Source organism: Salmo salar, chromosome ssa18 (assembly GCF_905237065.1).
Source record: "Salmo salar chromosome ssa18, Ssal_v3.1, whole genome shotgun sequence".
NCBI lineage: Eukaryota > Metazoa > Chordata > Actinopteri > Salmoniformes > Salmonidae > Salmo > Salmo salar.
Window position 1 is genome coordinate 30,715,086 of NC_059459.1, and position 18,592 is coordinate 30,733,677.

The 18,592-nt window shown below is 41.9% G+C and overlaps 1 pseudogene; it reads left to right on the forward strand.

Moving 5' to 3' along the window:
• Positions 1 to 9,784, forward strand: part of LOC123723767 (E3 ubiquitin-protein ligase MARCHF8-like) — a 151,238-nt pseudogene extending 141,454 nt beyond the window's left edge.
• The last annotated feature ends 8,808 nt before the right edge of the window (positions 9,785 to 18,592 follow it).

Consider the following 18,592-nt stretch of genomic DNA (forward strand, 5'->3'; position numbering starts at 1 on the left):
CTGTCTCTCTGTCACTGGTAATACATTGTAATGACAATCTCTTCACCCATGCAGCCGGAAGAATCCCAGGTAAATTTTTCACCTTTGACCTTTAACCCTGTTATGTCATTTCCTGTGAGACTGGGCTCTGGTGTGTAGGTCTTTCTCTCATTTCAAATCACATTTTATTTGTCACATGCTTCGTAAACAACATGTGTAGACTAACAGTGAAATGCTTACTCACGAGCCTTTCCCAACAATACAGAGAAAGAGAAAATAGAGAAATAATAGAAAAGTAAATCAAGTATTAATAGATACACAATGAGTACCGATAACATGGCTATATGCCAGGGGTACCAGTACTGAGTTGATGTGAAGGGGTACGAGGTAATTAAGGTAGATATGTACATATAACTAGGAATAAAGTGACAGATGGTCAACAGTAGCAGCAGCATGTGCGGTGAGTCAACAAAAGCTAGTGCAAAACGGGTCAATGCCGATAGTCCGGGTAGCTACAGTATCTGGTTAACTATTTAACAAACTATTTAGCAGTCTTATGGCTTGGGGGTAGAAGCTGTTCAGGGTCCTGTTGGTTAGACTTGGTGCAGTCTATGGTGGCTGGAGTCTATTACTATTTTTAGGGCCTTCTTCTGACACTGCCTGGTATAGAGGTACTGGGTGGCAGTCCACACTACCCTCTGTAGCACCTTGCGTCAGATGCCAAATAGTTGCCATACCAAATGGTGATCTAGCCAGTCAAGACGCTCTCAATGGTGCAGCTGTAGAACTTTTTGAGGATCTGAAGACCCATGCCAAATCTTTTCAGCCTCTTGAGGGGGAAGAGGCATTGTCGTGCCCTCTTAATTACTGTGTTAGTGTGTTTGGACCATGATGGATCCTTAGTGATGTGGACACCGAGGACTTGATGCTCTCGACCTGCTCCACTATATCCCTGTCAATGTGAATGGGGGTGTGCTCGGCCTTCATTTCCTGTAGTCCATGATCAGCTCCTTTGTCTTGCTGACGTTGAGGGGAGAGGTTGTTGTCCTGGCACAACACTGCCAGTTCTCTGACCTCCTCCCTATTGGCTGTCTCATCGTTGTCGGTGATCAGGCTTACCACCGTCATGCCATCGGCAAACATCATGATGGCATTGGAGTTGTGTGCGGCCACGCAGTCGTGGGTGAACAGGGAGTACAGGAGGGGACTAAGCACGTACCCCTGAGAGGCCCCTGTATTGAGGGTCAGCGTGGCAGATGTGTTGTTGCATATCCTCACCATCTGGGGGTGGCCCGTCAGGAAGTCCTGGATCCAATTAGAGAGGGAGGTGTTCAGTCCCAGTGTCCTTGGCTTAGTGATGAGCTTGGAGGCCACTATGGTGTCGATCGCTGAGCTGTAGTCAATGAACAGCATTCTCACGTCGGTAAAAGTGTAGTGTTTAGTGCAATAGAGATTGCCTCATCTGTGAATCTGTTGGGGCGGTAGGCAAATTGGAGTGGGTCCAGGATGTCTGGCATGATAGTGTTAATGTGAGCCATGACCAGCCTTTCAAGCACTTCATGGCTACAGATGTGGGTGCAACAAGGCGGTAGTCATTCAGACAGGTTACCTTGGTGTTCTTGGGCAGAGGGACTATGGTGGTCTGCTAAAAACATACTGGGTCAGGGAGAGGTTGAAAATGTCAGTGAAGACACTTGCCAGCTGGTCAACGCATGCTCTGAGTATGCGTCCTGGTAATCCGTCTAGCCCTGCGGCCTTGTGAATGTTAACCTGTTTAAAGGTCTTACTCACATCAGCCACGGAGGGCGTGATCACACAGTAATCCGGAACAGCTGGTGCTCTCACGCATGGTTCAGTGTTGCTTGCCTTGAAACGAAGATAGATAGGCATTTAGCTCATCTGGTAGGCTTGTATCACTGGGCAGCTCGCGGCTGGGTTGCCATTTGTAACGGACTATATTCAATGCTAGCGAAACTGACCTGTAGCTTAGCATCTGCTTCATCGGACCCCTCCCGCATTGAGTGCGTCACTGGTACTTCCTGTTTAAGTTTTTGCTTGTAAACAGGATAGAGCTATGTCAGATTTGCCAAATGGAGGGCAAGGGAGAGCTTTGTATGCGTCTCTGTGTGTGGAGTAAAGATGATCTAGAGTTTTTTTCGCCTCTAGTTGCACAGTTGAGTGCGGTCTTAGTGTCAGCATCGGTTTGTGGTGGTAAATAGACAGCTACGAAAAATATTGATAAAACTCTCTTGGTAAGTATACTGAACAAAAATATAAACGTAACATGCAAAAATGTCAACAATTTTACCGAGTTACAGTTCATATAAGGAAATCAGTCAATTTAAATCAATTAATTAGGCCCTAATCTATGCATTTCACATGACTGGGAATACAGATGTTGGTCACAAATACCTTATTTTTTTAAAGGTAGGGGCATGGATCAGAAATCCAGTCAGTGTCTGTTGTGACCACCATTTGCCTCATGCAGCGTGACACCTCCTTCGCATAGAGTGGCTGTTGATTGTGGCCTGTGGAAGGATGTCCCACTCCTTTTTAAGGGCTCTGCGAAGTTGCTGGATATTGGCGGGAACTGGAACACGCTGTCGTACACGTCGATCCAGAGCATCCCAAACAGGCTCAATGGGTGACATCGGGCCATGCATTATCATACTGAAACATGAGGTGATGGTGGCAAATGAATGGCATGAAAATGGGCCTCAGGATCTCGTCACGGTATCTCTGTGCATTCAAATTGCCATCAATAAAATGCAATTGTGTTCGTTGTCCGTAGCTTATGCCTGCCCATACCATAACCCCACCGCCAACATGGGGCACTCTGTTCACAACGTTGACACAGCAAACCGCTCACCCACACAACGCCATACACGTGGTCTGCGGTTGTGAGGTCAGTTGGACGAACTGACACATTCTCTAAAACAACATTATGGTAGAGAAATTAATATTTAATGATCTTGCAACAGCTCTGGTGGACATTACTGCAGTCAGCATGCCAATTGCACGTTCCCTCAAAACTTGCGACATCTGTTGCATTGTGTTGTGTGACAAAACTGCACATTTTAGAGTGGACTTTTATTGTCCCCAGCACAAGGTGCACCTGTGTAATGATCATGCTGTTTAATCAGCTTCTTGATATGCCACACCAGCCAGATAAATGGATTATCTTGGCAAAGGAGAAATCCTCATTAACAGAGATGTAAACAAATGAATGCACAACATTTTTGAGAAATACGCTTTTTGTGTATGTAGAACATTTCTGGGATGTTTTATTTCAGCTCATGAAACATGGGACCAACACCTTACATGTTGCATTTATATTTTTGTTCAGTGTAGTTTCTCATCAACGATTTTCATGAGGTTTTCTAACTCAGGCAAGCAGAACCTTGAGACTTCCTTAATAGAGATCACGCCCCAGCGGTTGTTAACAAAGAGACACACATCACCCCCCTTGAGCTTACCTGATGCTGCCGTTCTGTCCGATGCATAGAAAAGCCAGCTAGTGTATTATACGTCCTTGTTCTGCCAAGTTTCCGAAAAACATAGGATATTACAGTTCTTCGGGTCCTGTTGATAGGATAGTCTCGAACGGAGCTCGTCCAGTTTGTTCTCCAGTGATTATACATTTGCCAATAGAACAGAGGGTAGAGGCGGATAATTTTTTTTATTTTTTTTTGCCATGGTTTCATCAGGGTACCCGCACGTTGGCCTCTATATGTGAACGACCCGCAGAAAATGGCCCTTCAATGTTTTGGTGCCTACTGGAGAGCTCTTCTTTGTCTACACCCATTAAGCACTGTTCACATCCTCTTAAGCTTTATCCCACCCACCTTTTTAAGGATTCACATGTGAGGTTATGTATTTAACAACCAAAGATTTCAAGACCAAAGACTGGTTTATACAATGGGTGTTTTCGTAAAATTTAGACTGGAGTGCCAGAGTGTGCTCTGTGCATTTGGAAACTCAGAGCGTTGTCAGATTGTCCGTTCATAAATTCAGAGTGTTTTGCTATCAGAGCATTCAGAGTGCACACTGGACGCTCTGGCCGAGGGAGTAGGGTTGATCCGAGCGTTCTGACTTAACAACAGCAGTCAACACCCAAACTAACTGGCTAATGTTGGCAAGCTTGCTAGCTACTTCCACACACAAATGAGAGAACAGCTCACTGACCATTTTACTCACCCTAAAAGAGCTGGTTAGGCTGTTTTTATGTTATCCAGAGTGTTGGTGACTGCAACTGTGCGGCTGGCAACAATTTAATTACGCTTTTTTGCCAACGTTTACTGACACCGGCCACATTCAACGGGTGTTGAGTGTTCGTAAATTTGGTGACACAGTTTTTTGTTGCACTGAAACATGCAAAAATTCCCTGCTAGGGGGAAATGCAGGTTTTAACTAATTAAACAACAAAGAATATGATCTACATGATCAGTCTCTGTGTGTCAAATAAAAAGTGGTTAATGTGAACCTAACTCACAGCTAAACAATGTAAAGAAAGCAATCCAATGTTATTTGTTGCCTAGACTTTACTGCAAATGACACTCAAGTATTGAGAAAAAACAATACACTAATATTGCAGTTAGCCATGACAGCCTTTATAATAGAACGCTTGTGACCACACACATAAATATTGCACTTGGGAAAAAACATCATAAAGTAGAAATAGAACGAAACAAACAGTCATTCTATTTTTGCTCTATTATAGTGGCCACTATAGACATCGATAGTGCACACATGGTGGCCACTATAGACACTATAGACATTGCCTGTGGACAAATGTTCTACAATGTGCCAGCAAAAGTGAGAAAGGGAAAGTGTGTGGTGTTCCTTTCACCTCTATAGGGAAAGGGAAAGTGTGTGGTGTTCCTTTCAGGCCCAGCTCCAGCTACACTTGATCCCTGAATCCACTTGTTTAACAAGCAATGCCTCATTTTCAGCTAATTCTCTCATTCTAAAAAATTAACCATATAATGTAGAGGGAAAACATTAGTTAACAGCTAGTGGTTAGTTCGTTAACATTTCACACAGATTGCCAGGGTCCATAAGCAACTAACGCGTTATAACTTGAGTCGTAAAGCAGTTAATACTATGGCGAATTGGATAGGTTACTAATGTTAGCTCATCTGATGTTGTAACGTTAGCTAGCTAAGTTATCTATCTGACTTTATTAGCAAGCTAATTTTCACATCATAAACTAAATTATTTGATCAGATAAGTTGGCTAATGTTGCTCAACATTTCTCTGGCTATCTAACAGAGAATTCGATCCAGCTAGCAAGATACTTAAAAATGCAATACTTGTTCCACCATACTTTCTCCCTCACCTCAAACTTTCCAAATGCTAGTAGTTTTTCGGCTACAGCTCATGAAGTACACTTCATCACCTTTTCATCCCTGTCTCCGTGGTCAGCCAGTATTGCTCCAAATGCGCATCACTCATTCGCATACAGCCAGTAGTGATCCAACCCCCCCCCCAACTTTTCTAATCGGATCTACACGAATCACGTGGATCACCTATTTTGGATTCTAAATGGCGAATTTCGCCGAAAGGTGACTAGTTTGCATCCCTGACTCAGACGAGAGTGCTCTGAAATCGGTAGATTTCCAGAGTGAATTTACCAGCTAGCCAGAGCAAATTTACAAGCTACATTGTCGCAGTGACATCATAAACATTCTATTGAAATAGTTACTTGCATAGTGGAGTATGACAAAATTAGAAACGTGTAATATCTGAAAATGTAGCTAGCTAGACTATCTTACCCTTATACATGGATGGACGCTTCTCACTCTCTGTCATGGATGTCATAGTTGCCCTTAGTTTGAAGATGTAATCCGGAGACAGGTGTTTTATACAACAGTCATCTGTGTTTTCTCTCTTCGACTCCGTCTGCATATTTGCAATCAAACGCCAGAATTTTCTCCATCTCCTTAGCTATTATACTCTAATTCCACTGATTTTAAAACTCAGTCCTCCAGAAAGTGGAGAGCAACACTCATGCAGTTCCACTACGTGATATCTTTCAAAAAGGTTGTGTTAAAAAGGATTACCTACACATACTGACCAGCTCATGTTATAGACAGACAGAAGCGTGCTACATGGCCGACCAATCGAAACTCGTCTCTCGGCATGTCCAGCCCACTCATTATCTCAGCCAATCATGGCTCGTCGGAAGGTTGCTGGCTTTTTCTGTAGTTAAACCAACTAGGCTCGTAATTTAACAATTGTATTCATATTTACAGATGGCATACACGTTTGTTATTAAGGCACATGGAAGTTCACATGTTCCGGAAGGCTTTTCTGCCAAAAAATATATTTTGATAAAAATGTAAAAAAGTTTACGTTCAAATGGCTCTCCTGTGAAGTAGTGATGCGCGATATATGCCTACTTTCCTGAAACGAGTCACATATAGCCGTCTCTTTCTCTAGCGAGTGTCTGGGATTAGGGCCTGGTCCGAAATGAGCAGTATGTCCTGTGCCGCAGACTCATTGAAGTAGAAATCTTCATCCAAATCGAGGTTAGTGATCGCTGTTCTGATGTCCAGAAGCCCTTTAAACTCATAGGAAACGACAGTGGAAACATTATGTACAAAGCATAATTGGTTACGAGGCCGTAAAAAAGTCAAGCGCCATTCTCATTTCATCTTTCCTTGATTCCTCTTCTCCTTTCTCCTCGCCTCCATCTCAAATAATCCCCCTCCCCCCACAAGGACAAAAAAAAGAAATTGCCTTTCTTGCACTTTTCTTACTAGCACTGACTTTGCTGATAGCGAGGAAAGTTTGACTTACTATGACTGTGATATGTGGTTGTCTATACCTTGAGATGAATGCACTAACTGTAAGTCGCTGTCTATAAGAGTGTCAGCTAAATTACTAAAATGTCAAATTTTTTAAAACGCATTGGAGAAGGCCAGAGTGGAGGGACTTTGGACCTTCTTCTCCAATCTGTTTGGGAAGGAGGTAAGGAGATAGGACGCAAGGAATTGCGGAAAGACTAATTGAGATAGTTCTTACTTCCTACATGACCCTATCTACTCCCATTTCTTTCATCTTTCACCATTCACCATCTCTTAACTTGAAAGAATGATTATTATAGCATCGTCATCCTAGAAAAGCACATACAGTTGAAGTCGGAAGTTTACATACACTTTAGCCAAATACATTTAAACTCAGTTTTTCACAATTCCTGACATTTAATCCTAGTAAACATTCCCTGTCTTAGGTCAGTTAGGATCACCACTTTATTGTAAGAATGTGAAATGTCAGAATAATAGTAGAGAGAATTATTTATTTCAGCTTTTCTTTCTTTCATCACATTCCCAGCGGGTCAGAAGTTTACATACACTCAATTAGTATTTGGTAGCATTGCCTTTAAATTGTTTAACTTGGGTCAAACGTTTCAGGTAGCCTTCCACAAGCTTCCCACAATAAGTTGGGTGAATTTTGTCCCATTCCTTCTGACAGAGCTGGTGTAACTGGAGTCAGGTTTGTAGGCCTCCTTGCTCGCACACACTTTTTCAGTTCTGCCCAAAATTGTTCTATAGGATTGAGGTCAGGGCTTTGTGATGCCACTCCAATATCTTGACTTTGTTGTCCTAAGCCATTTTGCCACAACTTTGTAAGTATGCTTGGGGTTATTGTCCATTTAGAAGACCCATTTACAACCAAGCTTTAACTTCTTGACTGATGTCTTGAGATGTTGCTTCAATATATACACATAATTTTCCTCCCTCATGATGCTATCTATTTTGTGAAGTGCACCAGTCCCTCCTGCAGCAAAGCACCCCCACAGCATGATGCTGCCACCCCCGTGCTTCACGGTTGGGATGGTGTTCTTCGGCTTGCAGCCTCCCCCTTTTTCCTCCAAACATAACGATGGTCATTATGGCCAAACAGTTCTATTTTTGTTTCATCAGACCAGAGGACATTTCTCCAAAAAGTACGATCTTTGTCCCCATGTTCAGTTGCAAACCGTAGTCTGTCTTTTTTATGGCGGTTTTGGAGCAGTGGCTTCTTCCTTGCTGAGTGGCCTTTCAGGTCATGTTGATATAGGACTCGTTTTACTGTGGATATAGATACTTTTGTACCTGTTTTCTCCAGCATCTTCACAAGGTCCTTTGCTGTTGTTCTGGGATTGATTTGCACTTTTCGCACCAAAGTACAGTAATATCTTGGAGACAGAACGCGTCTCCTTCTTGAGCGGTATGACTGCTGCGTGGTCCCATGGTGTTTATACTTGCGTACTATTGTTTGTACAGATGAACGTGGTACCTTCAGGCATTTGGTAATTGCTCCCAAGGATGAACCAGACTTGTGGAGGTCTACAATTTATTTTCTGAGGTCTTTGCTGATTTATTTGGATGTTCCCATGATGTCAAGCAAAGAGGCACTGAGTTTGAAGGTAGGCCTTGAAATACATCCACAGGTACACCTCCAATTGACTCAAATGATGTCAATTGTCAGAAGCTTCTAAAGCCATGACATCATTTTCTGGAATTTTCCAAGCTGTTTAAAGGCACAGTCAATTTGGTGTATGTAAACTTCTGACACACTGGAATTGTGGTACAGTCAATTATAATCTGTCTGTAAACAATTGTTGGAAAATTTACTTGTGTCATGCACAAAGTAGATGTCCTAACCAACTTGCCAAAACTATGGTTTGTTAAGAAGAAATTTGTGGAGTGGTTGAAAAACAAGTTTTAATGACTTCAACCTAAGTGTATGTAAACTTCCGACTTCAACTGTATCTATGGTTGTGACTGTTTGCAATGTATTTTACATGTCTCTCTTCTCTCTCTCTCTCTCCTTCTTTCTTTCTTTCTTTCTTTCTTTCTTTCTTTTCTAACCCTAACACCAGGTATCCTGGAGTGGCCATTCTGGACCAAACTGGTGGTGGTGGCCATTGGCTTCACTGGCGGCCTGGTCTTCATGTACATCCAGTGTAAAGTCTACATCCAGCTGTGGCGGAGACTCAAGGCCTACAACCGGGTGATCTATGTCCAGAATCGCCCGGAGACGTGTAAAAAGCAGATGTTGGAGAAGCCTCCCCTCATGGAGCCCAATGTGGAGCACAAGGAGGCTCTGGCCCCACCCAGTCAGACACAAACTCCTCCCAGTACACAGAGACAGAAGACTACAGTATGGAAGTGCTCCATGTCTGACCCACATATACACACATACAGGGACACACCATGTCTGACCCACATATACACACATACAGGGACACACCATGTCTGACCCACATATACACACATACAGGGACACACCATGTCTGACCCACATATACACACATACAGGGACACATCATGTCTGACCAACATACAAGGCATTCAGAAAGTTTTCAGATCCCTTGACTTTTTCCACATTTTGTTACATTACAGCCTTGTTCTAAAATTGATTAAATTGATTTCCCCCTCATCAATCTACACACAATACCAGATAATGACAAAGCAAAATCAGGTTTTTAGAAATGTTTGCAAATGTATATAAAAAAAACGGAAATATCACATTTACATAAGTATTCAGACCCTTTACTCAGTACTCTGTTGATGTACCCTTTGCAGCGATTATAGCCCTTGAGTCTTGTTGGGTATGATGCTACAAGCTTGACACACCTGTATTTAGGGAGTTTCTCCCATTCTTCTCTGTAGACCCTCTCAAGCTCTATCTGGTTGGATGGGGAGCGTCGCTGCACAGCTATTTTCAGGTCTCTCCAGAGATGTTTGATCGGGTTCAAGTCCGGGCTCTGGCTGGGCCACTCAATGATATTCAGAGACTTGTCCCGAAGCCACTCCTGCATTGTCTTGGCTGTGTGCTTAGGGTCGTTGTCCTGTTGGAAGGTGAACCTTCACCCCAGTCTGAGGTCCTGAGCGCTCTGGAGCAGGTTTTCATGAAGGATATCTCTGTACTTTGCTCCGTTCATCTTTCCCTCTATCCTGACTGGTCTCCCTGTCCCTGCCGCTGAAAAACATCCCCACAGCATGATGCTGCCATCACCATGCTCCACCATAGGGATGGTGCCAGGTTTCCTCGAGTTCAATCTTGGTTTCATCAGACCAGAGAATCTTGTTTCTTTTGGTCTGAGAGTCCACTCCAAGTGGGCTGTCATGTGCCTTTTACTGAGGAGTGGCTTCCGTCTGGCCACTCTACAATAAAGTCCTGATTGGTAGAGTGCTGCAAAGATGGTTCGTCCTTCTGGAAGGTTCTCCCATCTCCACAGAGGAACTCTGGAGCTCTTTCAGAGTGACCATCGGGTTCTTGTTCACCTCACTGACCAAGGCCCTTCTCCCCCGATTGCTCAGTTTGGCTGGGCGGCCAGCTCTAGGAAGAGTCTTGGTGGATCCAAACTTCTTCCATTTAAGAATGATGGAGACCACTGTGTTCTTGGGGACCTTTAATGCTGCAGAATTTATTTTGGTACCCTTCCCCAGATCTGTTCCTCATCACAATCCTGTCTCGGAACTCTACAGACAATTCCTTCGAACTCATGCCTTGGTTTTTGCTATGACATGCACTGTCAACTGTGTGTCCTTTTATAAACCGGGTATTTGAGTTTCCAAATCATGTCCAATCAATTGAATATACCACAAGTGGACTCCATTCAAGTTGTATAGACAGCTCAAGGATGATCAATGGAAACAGGATGCACCTGAGCTCAATTTCGAGTCTCATAGCAAAGGGTCTGAATACTTATGTAAATATGATTATTATTTTTCTTTTTATACATTTGCTAACATTTCTAAAAACCTATTTTCACTTTGCCATTATGGGGTATTGTGTGTAGATTGATGAGGATAAAAATTCCTTTAATTTATTTACTATCTCATCTCTGTACCCAACACATACAATTATCTGTAAGGTCTCTGTCTAGCAGTGCATTTCAAACACAGATTCAACCACAAAGACCAGGGAGGTTTTCTAATGCCTTGCAAAGAAGGGCACCAATTGGTAATTGTTTTTAAATAAAAGCAGACATTGAATATCCCTTTGAGCATGGTGAAGTTATGAATTACACTTTTTATGGTGTATCAATACACCCAGTCACTACAAAGTTAAAGGCGTCCTTTCTAACTCAGTTGCCTGAGAGGAAGGAAACCGCTCAGGGATTTCACCATGAGGCCAATGGTGACTTTAAAAGAGTTAACAGAGTTTAATGGCTGTGATAGGAGAAAACTGAGGATGGATCAACAACATTGTAGTTACTCCACAATACTTACCTGATTGACAGAGCAAAAGAAAGAAGCCTGTACAGTATAAAAAATATTCCATAACATGCATCCTGTTTGCAACAAGGCACTAACTAAAGTAATATTGCAGAAAATGTGGCAGAGCAATTAACTTTTTGTCCTGAATACAAAATGTTATGTTTGGGGCAAATCCAATACAACACATTACTGAGTACCACTCTTCATATTTTCAAGCATAGTGGTGGCTGCATCCTGTTATGGGTATTCTTGTTACCATTAAGGATGGGGAGTTTTACAGGATAAAAAGCAATGGAATGGAGATAAGCACAGGCAAAATCCTAGAGAAAAATCTGGGATAGTCTGCTTTCCACCAGACAATGGGAGATGATTTCACCTTTCAGCAGGACAATAACCTAAAACACAAGGCCAAACCTACACTGGAGTTGCTTACCAAGAAGACAGTGAATGTTCCTGAGTGGCTGAGTTACAGTTCTGACTTAAATCCACTTTAAAATCTATGGCATGACCTGAAAATGGTTGTCTAGCAATTCTCAACAACCAATTTGACAGAGCTTGATAAATTTTTTAAATAGAAATGGGCAAATGTTGCACAGTCCAGGTGTGGAAAGCTCTTAGAGATTTACATAGAAAGACTCATAGCTGTAATCACTGCCAAAGGTGCTTCTACAAAGTATTGACTCAGGGGTGTGAATACTTATGTAAATGAGAGATTTCTGTATTTCATGTTTTTGCTTTGTCATTATGGGGTATTGTGTGTAGGTGGGCGAGAAAAAACATTTAATGCATTATGAATTCAGGCTGTAACAAAATGTGTAATAAGTCAAGAGGTATGAATACTGACACACAGGGACACACCATGTCTGACCTACGTATATAAACACACACATGAACCCCACAGGAGGTTGGTGGCACCTTCATTGGGGAGGACAGGCTCGTGGTAATGGCTTGAGTGGAATCCGTGGAATGGTATCAAATACATCAAACATATGGTTTAATGCCATTCCATTCGCTCCGTTCCAGCCATTATTATGAGCCGTCCTCCCCTCAGCAGCCTCCAATGATCAGCGCACAGAGTGAAACACATACACGCAGATATACAAAAGACTATAGTATGGATGTTCTCCTGAGGTGTGACCGTCCCACCCCAACCCCCTGACCCCACCGTCTCCACACTGTCTGAGACAGGACTACGGACCAACAACCCTCCTTCTTTCTCCACTGGGGCCCAATGAGCCCATAGACAGCTCTACACACACACTCACACACACTCACTCACACTCACTCACACACACACATATCTCTGGGGGAACAGGACTGAGTCGGATGAACTCACTCTGCTTCAGAGGTTTCAGTGTTTCTGTTTCGTTGTTTGTTTGTTAGCTTGTATGTTTGGTTTATTGGTTGTACTTCCTGTGAGTCGTGGGCTAAAGCGCCGCCGGATCTCTGGAACATTCTAGAACACTTTGGAACATTCTGGAACATTCAACATTCCAACTACTGCCACCATACCGCTGACAGCTGAGAGCCCGCTAAGGCCTACATGCCCGCCCCTCTGGGTTTGGGTCTGTACTGGTCTGGACCAGATCAGACCGGATTGTATCGGATCTGACCATGCATTGAAGCACTTTTTAGTTCCCACCAACATCACACTCAACCCTTTTCTCTTTTAATATGAGTCAAGTTCTTTATAGTATATCCCAGCAAACAGAGGACATCTCTAGGACATTAAGCGATGTTCCCATTAGGTTTTTTTAGGGTTTCAGCAAGACGTTATCCATAAGGGGACATCAGTGCAGGTCCCGGTTTGGTCGCAGTGTAATGTTATAATATGTTTTTTTATGTCCACAAGGGAACTTTATGAACAGGTTCCTGTTTGGTTCTGGCAACCGGGGAACTAAACAAAACCTCCACAGGACCATGACACAATGTCTTGACGACCATTTCGTGATGTTCCCAGGAAGTCCTAAGGACACATTTTTGTTTCCAGTATAAGTGTGGGAAATTATACAGAAACAAACAGGAAGATTTGTGGGAAAATCTTTTGTTTTACATTTCTGTCCCACACACAGACACATACACACCTGCCCTCCCTTGGATGACAAAAAAGGAATCGAGAAAAGCAATGAATGATGGGGGGGAATGGAATTTTGCCAAAATGATCGTTTCCCTTTTCATCTAGAAAAACAAACACTGAAAGTCATTGCTATATATGGCCTACTGGTAATTCAAGCTCTGGGGTTTTTACATCTTGTTTGGGTTGGGTTGGTACAATATTGATACAACGTTGATACAACCAAAACACAACATTGGGATAACATCAGATCCAGCCATCCACCTGACATTACCTCCTTCTACCATTGGAACTCTTTAAAGGCTCTGAGAAGAATGTAACGTTTTTAAAACCATTTTCTACCAACCATTCAGTCACAGGAAATTGCTAGATAATCTCCCATGTCAGTCATCATCTTAACATGACCTTTGGAAAACCAACCAATCGGTCATGTTTTTTCTATTGTGTGAATTATACTGTACTTCTGGTATTCCATGTGCAGTTTTTAATAATAATCTGTTGTTAATTATGTTGGTGTAATCATGGGTTTTATGATGCCTTGAGGAAGCTTCAGCTTGCTATATTTAGACTGTTATCTCATCCTGTCATCCTCCTCTCCTCTCTTCCCAAGGCAGTTTATAGTGGGCCAATTGGCTTCTCTGATCACACTGATAATGATAATGTAGATGGATAATGCAGATGGGATTATTAAAATCCTCATTTACATAAGATTATATTAATTTGATCACTGGCTGTTTATTTTCCTCCACTGAGAGGTCCAGAGGCAGAAGGCATGGAGTACAGGGCCTATTATTATGAGACAACCAATCACCATCTACCATCCCCTGACCAGCTCCCTCGCCTCAAGCCATGAACTGACCCTCTCTATCTTCAGAGGATACAGCTTTCAAAAACATGGCCTCTATTGGTTGACCTGGACTCTACTGGTTGACCCGGCCTCTACTGGTTGACCCGGCCTCTACTGGTTGACCCGGCCTCTACTGGTTGACCCGGCCTCTACTGGTTGACCTGGCCTCTACTGGTTTACCTGGCGTCTACTGGTTTACCTGGCGTCTACTGGTTTACCTGGCCTCTACTGGTTGACCCGGCCTCTACTGGTTGACCCGGCCTCTACTGGTTGACCTGGCCTCTACTGGTTGACCCGGGCCTCTACTGGTTGACCTGGCCTCTACTGGTTTACCTGGCGTCTACTGGTTTACCTGCCATGATATATTGCTTGTTTGTTTTTCGCTCTATGATTCTATGAAAAGAGCTATAGAAATGTAATAAATGATTATTAATGCTGATCCTATTTTTACTATGGTGATGAGTGTGGGTGGGTTATACTGTAGCCTAGTTGTACACCTACAGTCAGTTATTGAGACTCCGGTGTGAGAGAGAGACAAACACCTGATACAGAGACCTACAACACAACATAACGTTTTTCAGTCGAGCTAAAGTCTCTATTGCACAGTTAGACAACCTTCCCTTTCTACGTTACAGTGATCAGTCCCTAACCCACCAGTTGTTTCACTAATCATTATTTGATTTAACTTGATGTGTCGTTCTTTCTCATATCTGGCATAATGAGGCTTTGATTAGACACATTTGTACATTTTTCGATTTCATTTTTCCTAAAGTAACATCTGATGCTTCTCTCCAGTAAAGTTGCCATATGTTGACAATAGAGAAAGTTGTTTCACAGAGCCAAAACCTTATGTTGTCATCAATGATATCAGTCAAATGTAACTTGGTAAGAGTCTAATATAGTGTCAAATTCAATCTGCGCAGAAATGCAAGAACATGATTTCTTGACTTAATTACAATACTAAAATCTAAATGCTGAGCAGTGACAGAACATGAACGTGTATTGGAACTGTCAGCAGAGCGGTTTGGCGGTGAGGAGCTGGCTGGGTCACCATCTAGTGTTGGGAGTAGGGAAGTGCAGTCTGAACACGGGTGTTGTGGTTTCCTCAAGGCAACACTGTATTTTGGGCTTACAGTCTGTTGTACGTGCTTTTGTATCTGTGGGAGAACAGCAATGCCAAGGTCCTCTCTGGCCTTTTACAACCATTCCAGCAAACACACATTTTTATCAACAATGTATTTGATACTAGTGTAAACATACACACGACAACAACAGAGGTCCAACCATGACACTTGTACAATGACGACAAACAAAACCAAAATCAGCATTGTTCTTTCAACATCTGATTTACTGTAATGTAAAGCTCCACTGTATTCTGGGATTTGGTGTCTTAATTTGTATCAAAGTTGGGATTAGAGTTGCGGGTGGCAGGTGCCAGGTAGCATAGCGGCTAGAGCGTTGGGCCGGTTGCTGGTTCGAATACCTGAGCCAACAAGGTGAAAAATCTGTCTGTGTCCTTGAGCAAGGCACTTAACCCTAATTAGCTCCAGGGGCGCTGTACTACTATGGCTGACCCTGTAAAACAACACATTTCATTTCACCTATCTGGTGTATGACAATAAAACATGTTTTTGTTGAATTTGAGAATCATGTTTGGTTATAAGGGCCTCATGCTTTCTCAGAACAACACACATATGTATTAATACATATTATTATTGTATTATACAGCTGTGAACTCACACAGTCCCCTGTACGGTGTACATTTTAGGACACACAGTCCCCAAGATGCTCTTTACGATAAGACAGAAAAAGTGCAATTACCTTAGCTGACCTGGTCAATTCTCTAGTACTGTCGCTCTCATCCAGAGGCTGACTCTCTGGAGACATGATGATTATTTCTACATTTTCTGTGTTGTATTTATTTATTTTGAAGAAAAATATTTGTTTGCATCAAAAGAGACCCTTTCAAATTGTGATTTTATTCAAGTAATACTAGCAGTACCCAACTCCAGTTGAGCTTCCTCCTGGAAAGCAATTCCACCTCTGTGTGTTCTCCTGTACTGACTTTTTCACACTGTCTTAGTTATTGTCGGATTCAAGACTCTTTGAAAGGGAGTGGTAATACACTGAGGCCAGGCTTAAAGTAAACCACACTGCGCTTGGCTTTTAACCTGTTGGGTCTAGGGGGCAGCATTTGCACGTCTGGATAAAAAAAATGTACCCGATTTAATCTGGTTACTAATCCTACCCAGTAACTAGAATATGCATATACTTATTATATATGGATAGAAAACACTCTAAAGTTTCCAAAACTGTTTGAATGGTGTCTGTGAGTATAACAGAACTCATTTGGCAGGCAAAACCCTGAGACATTTTCTGACAGGAAGTGGATACCTGATGTGTTGTATTGACTTTAAACCTATCCCATTGAAAAACACAGGGGTTTAGGAATATTTTGGCACTTCCTATTGCTTCCACTAGATGTCACCAGCCTTTACAAAGTGTTTTGAGTCTTCTGGAGGGAGATCTGACCGAACAAGAGCCATGGAACGGTGATGTCCCATTAGACACCTGGCGCGCTAGTTCATGTTGGGTACCCTCGTTCCAATACGTTATAAAAGAGTATGCATTCGTCCACCTTGAATATTATTCATGTTCTGGTTAAAAAAGGCCCTAATGATTTATGCTATACAACGTTTGACATGTTTGAACGAACGGAAATATATTTTTTCCCCTCGTTCATGACGAGAAGTCCGGCTGGCTTACATCATGTGCTAACGAGACGGAGATTTTTGGACATAAATGATGAGCTTTTTTGAACAAAACTACATTCGTTATGGACCTGTGATACCTGGAAGTGACATCTGATGAAGAGAATCAAAGGTAATGGATTATTTACATAGTATTTTAGATTTTAGATCTCCCCAACATGACGTCTAGTCTGTATCGCAACGCGTATTTTTCTGGGCGCAGTGCTCAGATTATTGCAAAGTGTGATTTCCCAGTAAGGTTATTTTTAAATCTGGCAAGTTGATTGCGTTCAAGAGATGTAAATCTATAATTCTTTAAATGACAATATAATATTTTACCAATGTTTTCTAATTTTAATTATTTAATTTCTGACGCTGACTTGACTGCCGGTTATTGGAGGGAAACGATTTCCTCAACATCAATGCCATAGTAAAACGCTGTTTTTGGATATAAAAATGAACTTGATAGAACTAAAAATGCATGCATTGTCTAACATAATGTCCTAGGAGTGTCATCTGATGGAGATTGTAAAAGGTTAGTGCATCATTTTAGCTGGTTTTATGGTTTTGGTGACCCTGTCTTTGACTTGACAAAACATTACACACAACTCTTGTAAATGTACTGTCCTAACATACTCTAAATTTATGCTTTCGCCGTAAAACCTTTTTTAAATCGTAAAACGTGGTTAGATTAAGGAGATGTTTATCTTTCAAATGGTGTAACATAGTTGTATTTTTGAAAAATTTGAATTTTGACATTTATTTGGATTCAAATTTGCCGCTCTTGAAATGCACCTGCTGTTGATGGAGTGCACCACGGGTGGCACGCTAGCGTCCCACCTAGCCCCAAGAGGTTAAAGGTCATTTACTCTTAAATCGACGTCTATAGTTCTACCCTCTATAAGTTATTCAACCTGTGTTTATAACCACTGCTTTTACCTGATCAATACAATGGATCCAAATGATACATCTGTTTATTTTAGTCAGAGAATTATTGAGATTTTAAAAAATGAACATTTACATGATTGATAAATGAATTGAAATTATGTTTGATGATGTATAGCTGGCTCCTATAATTCTCTCTTTGAGAGAACATACTTGTTGATGTTGACCTTTCATGTTTGACCTCAGACTTTTATGTACAGGGCTTTGCTTAGCTATTTGATGAGAACAGTTTTTACTGCCAAGCTCTATAATAACTTTGTAACGGCGGCCCTGCATTTTCCTCAGCATTTGCACAATTCTGGCAACTTTCCCCAAATTCCAAAGTTTTCCAGATGTCCTGGTTGGAATATTCACAGATTTCTGGAAAACCTGACCATTTTGGGAAAGTTCCTGGAATATTGAAACCCCTAAACCATACTGTGTAACATTACTCTGGCAGAGGTCTGTCTGTTGGTTCAAAGTCATTTAACATGTAAGAGAACACACAGCTCTCCTGCAGAACATATGTAACTTAAACAGCCATTCCATAAGGAAAGCCGTTCCGTCCCCCATCATCAAAGTAATAACCCTTGTGCTGAGAAAGTGTTACTTGCATAAAACTACAGTGCTTTACTACTGACTCGACTTGAACATACGACTGTTTCCCTCCTTCATATATCATTCCACATGTTTGTCTGTGAGTTTACCTTTGAATAGTAACTGTATAAAATTTTGGTAAGAAAATAAGTACTTATGTTTTAAAAAATAAATATTGATGTGTTTTGATTTGTTTCATTTCCCA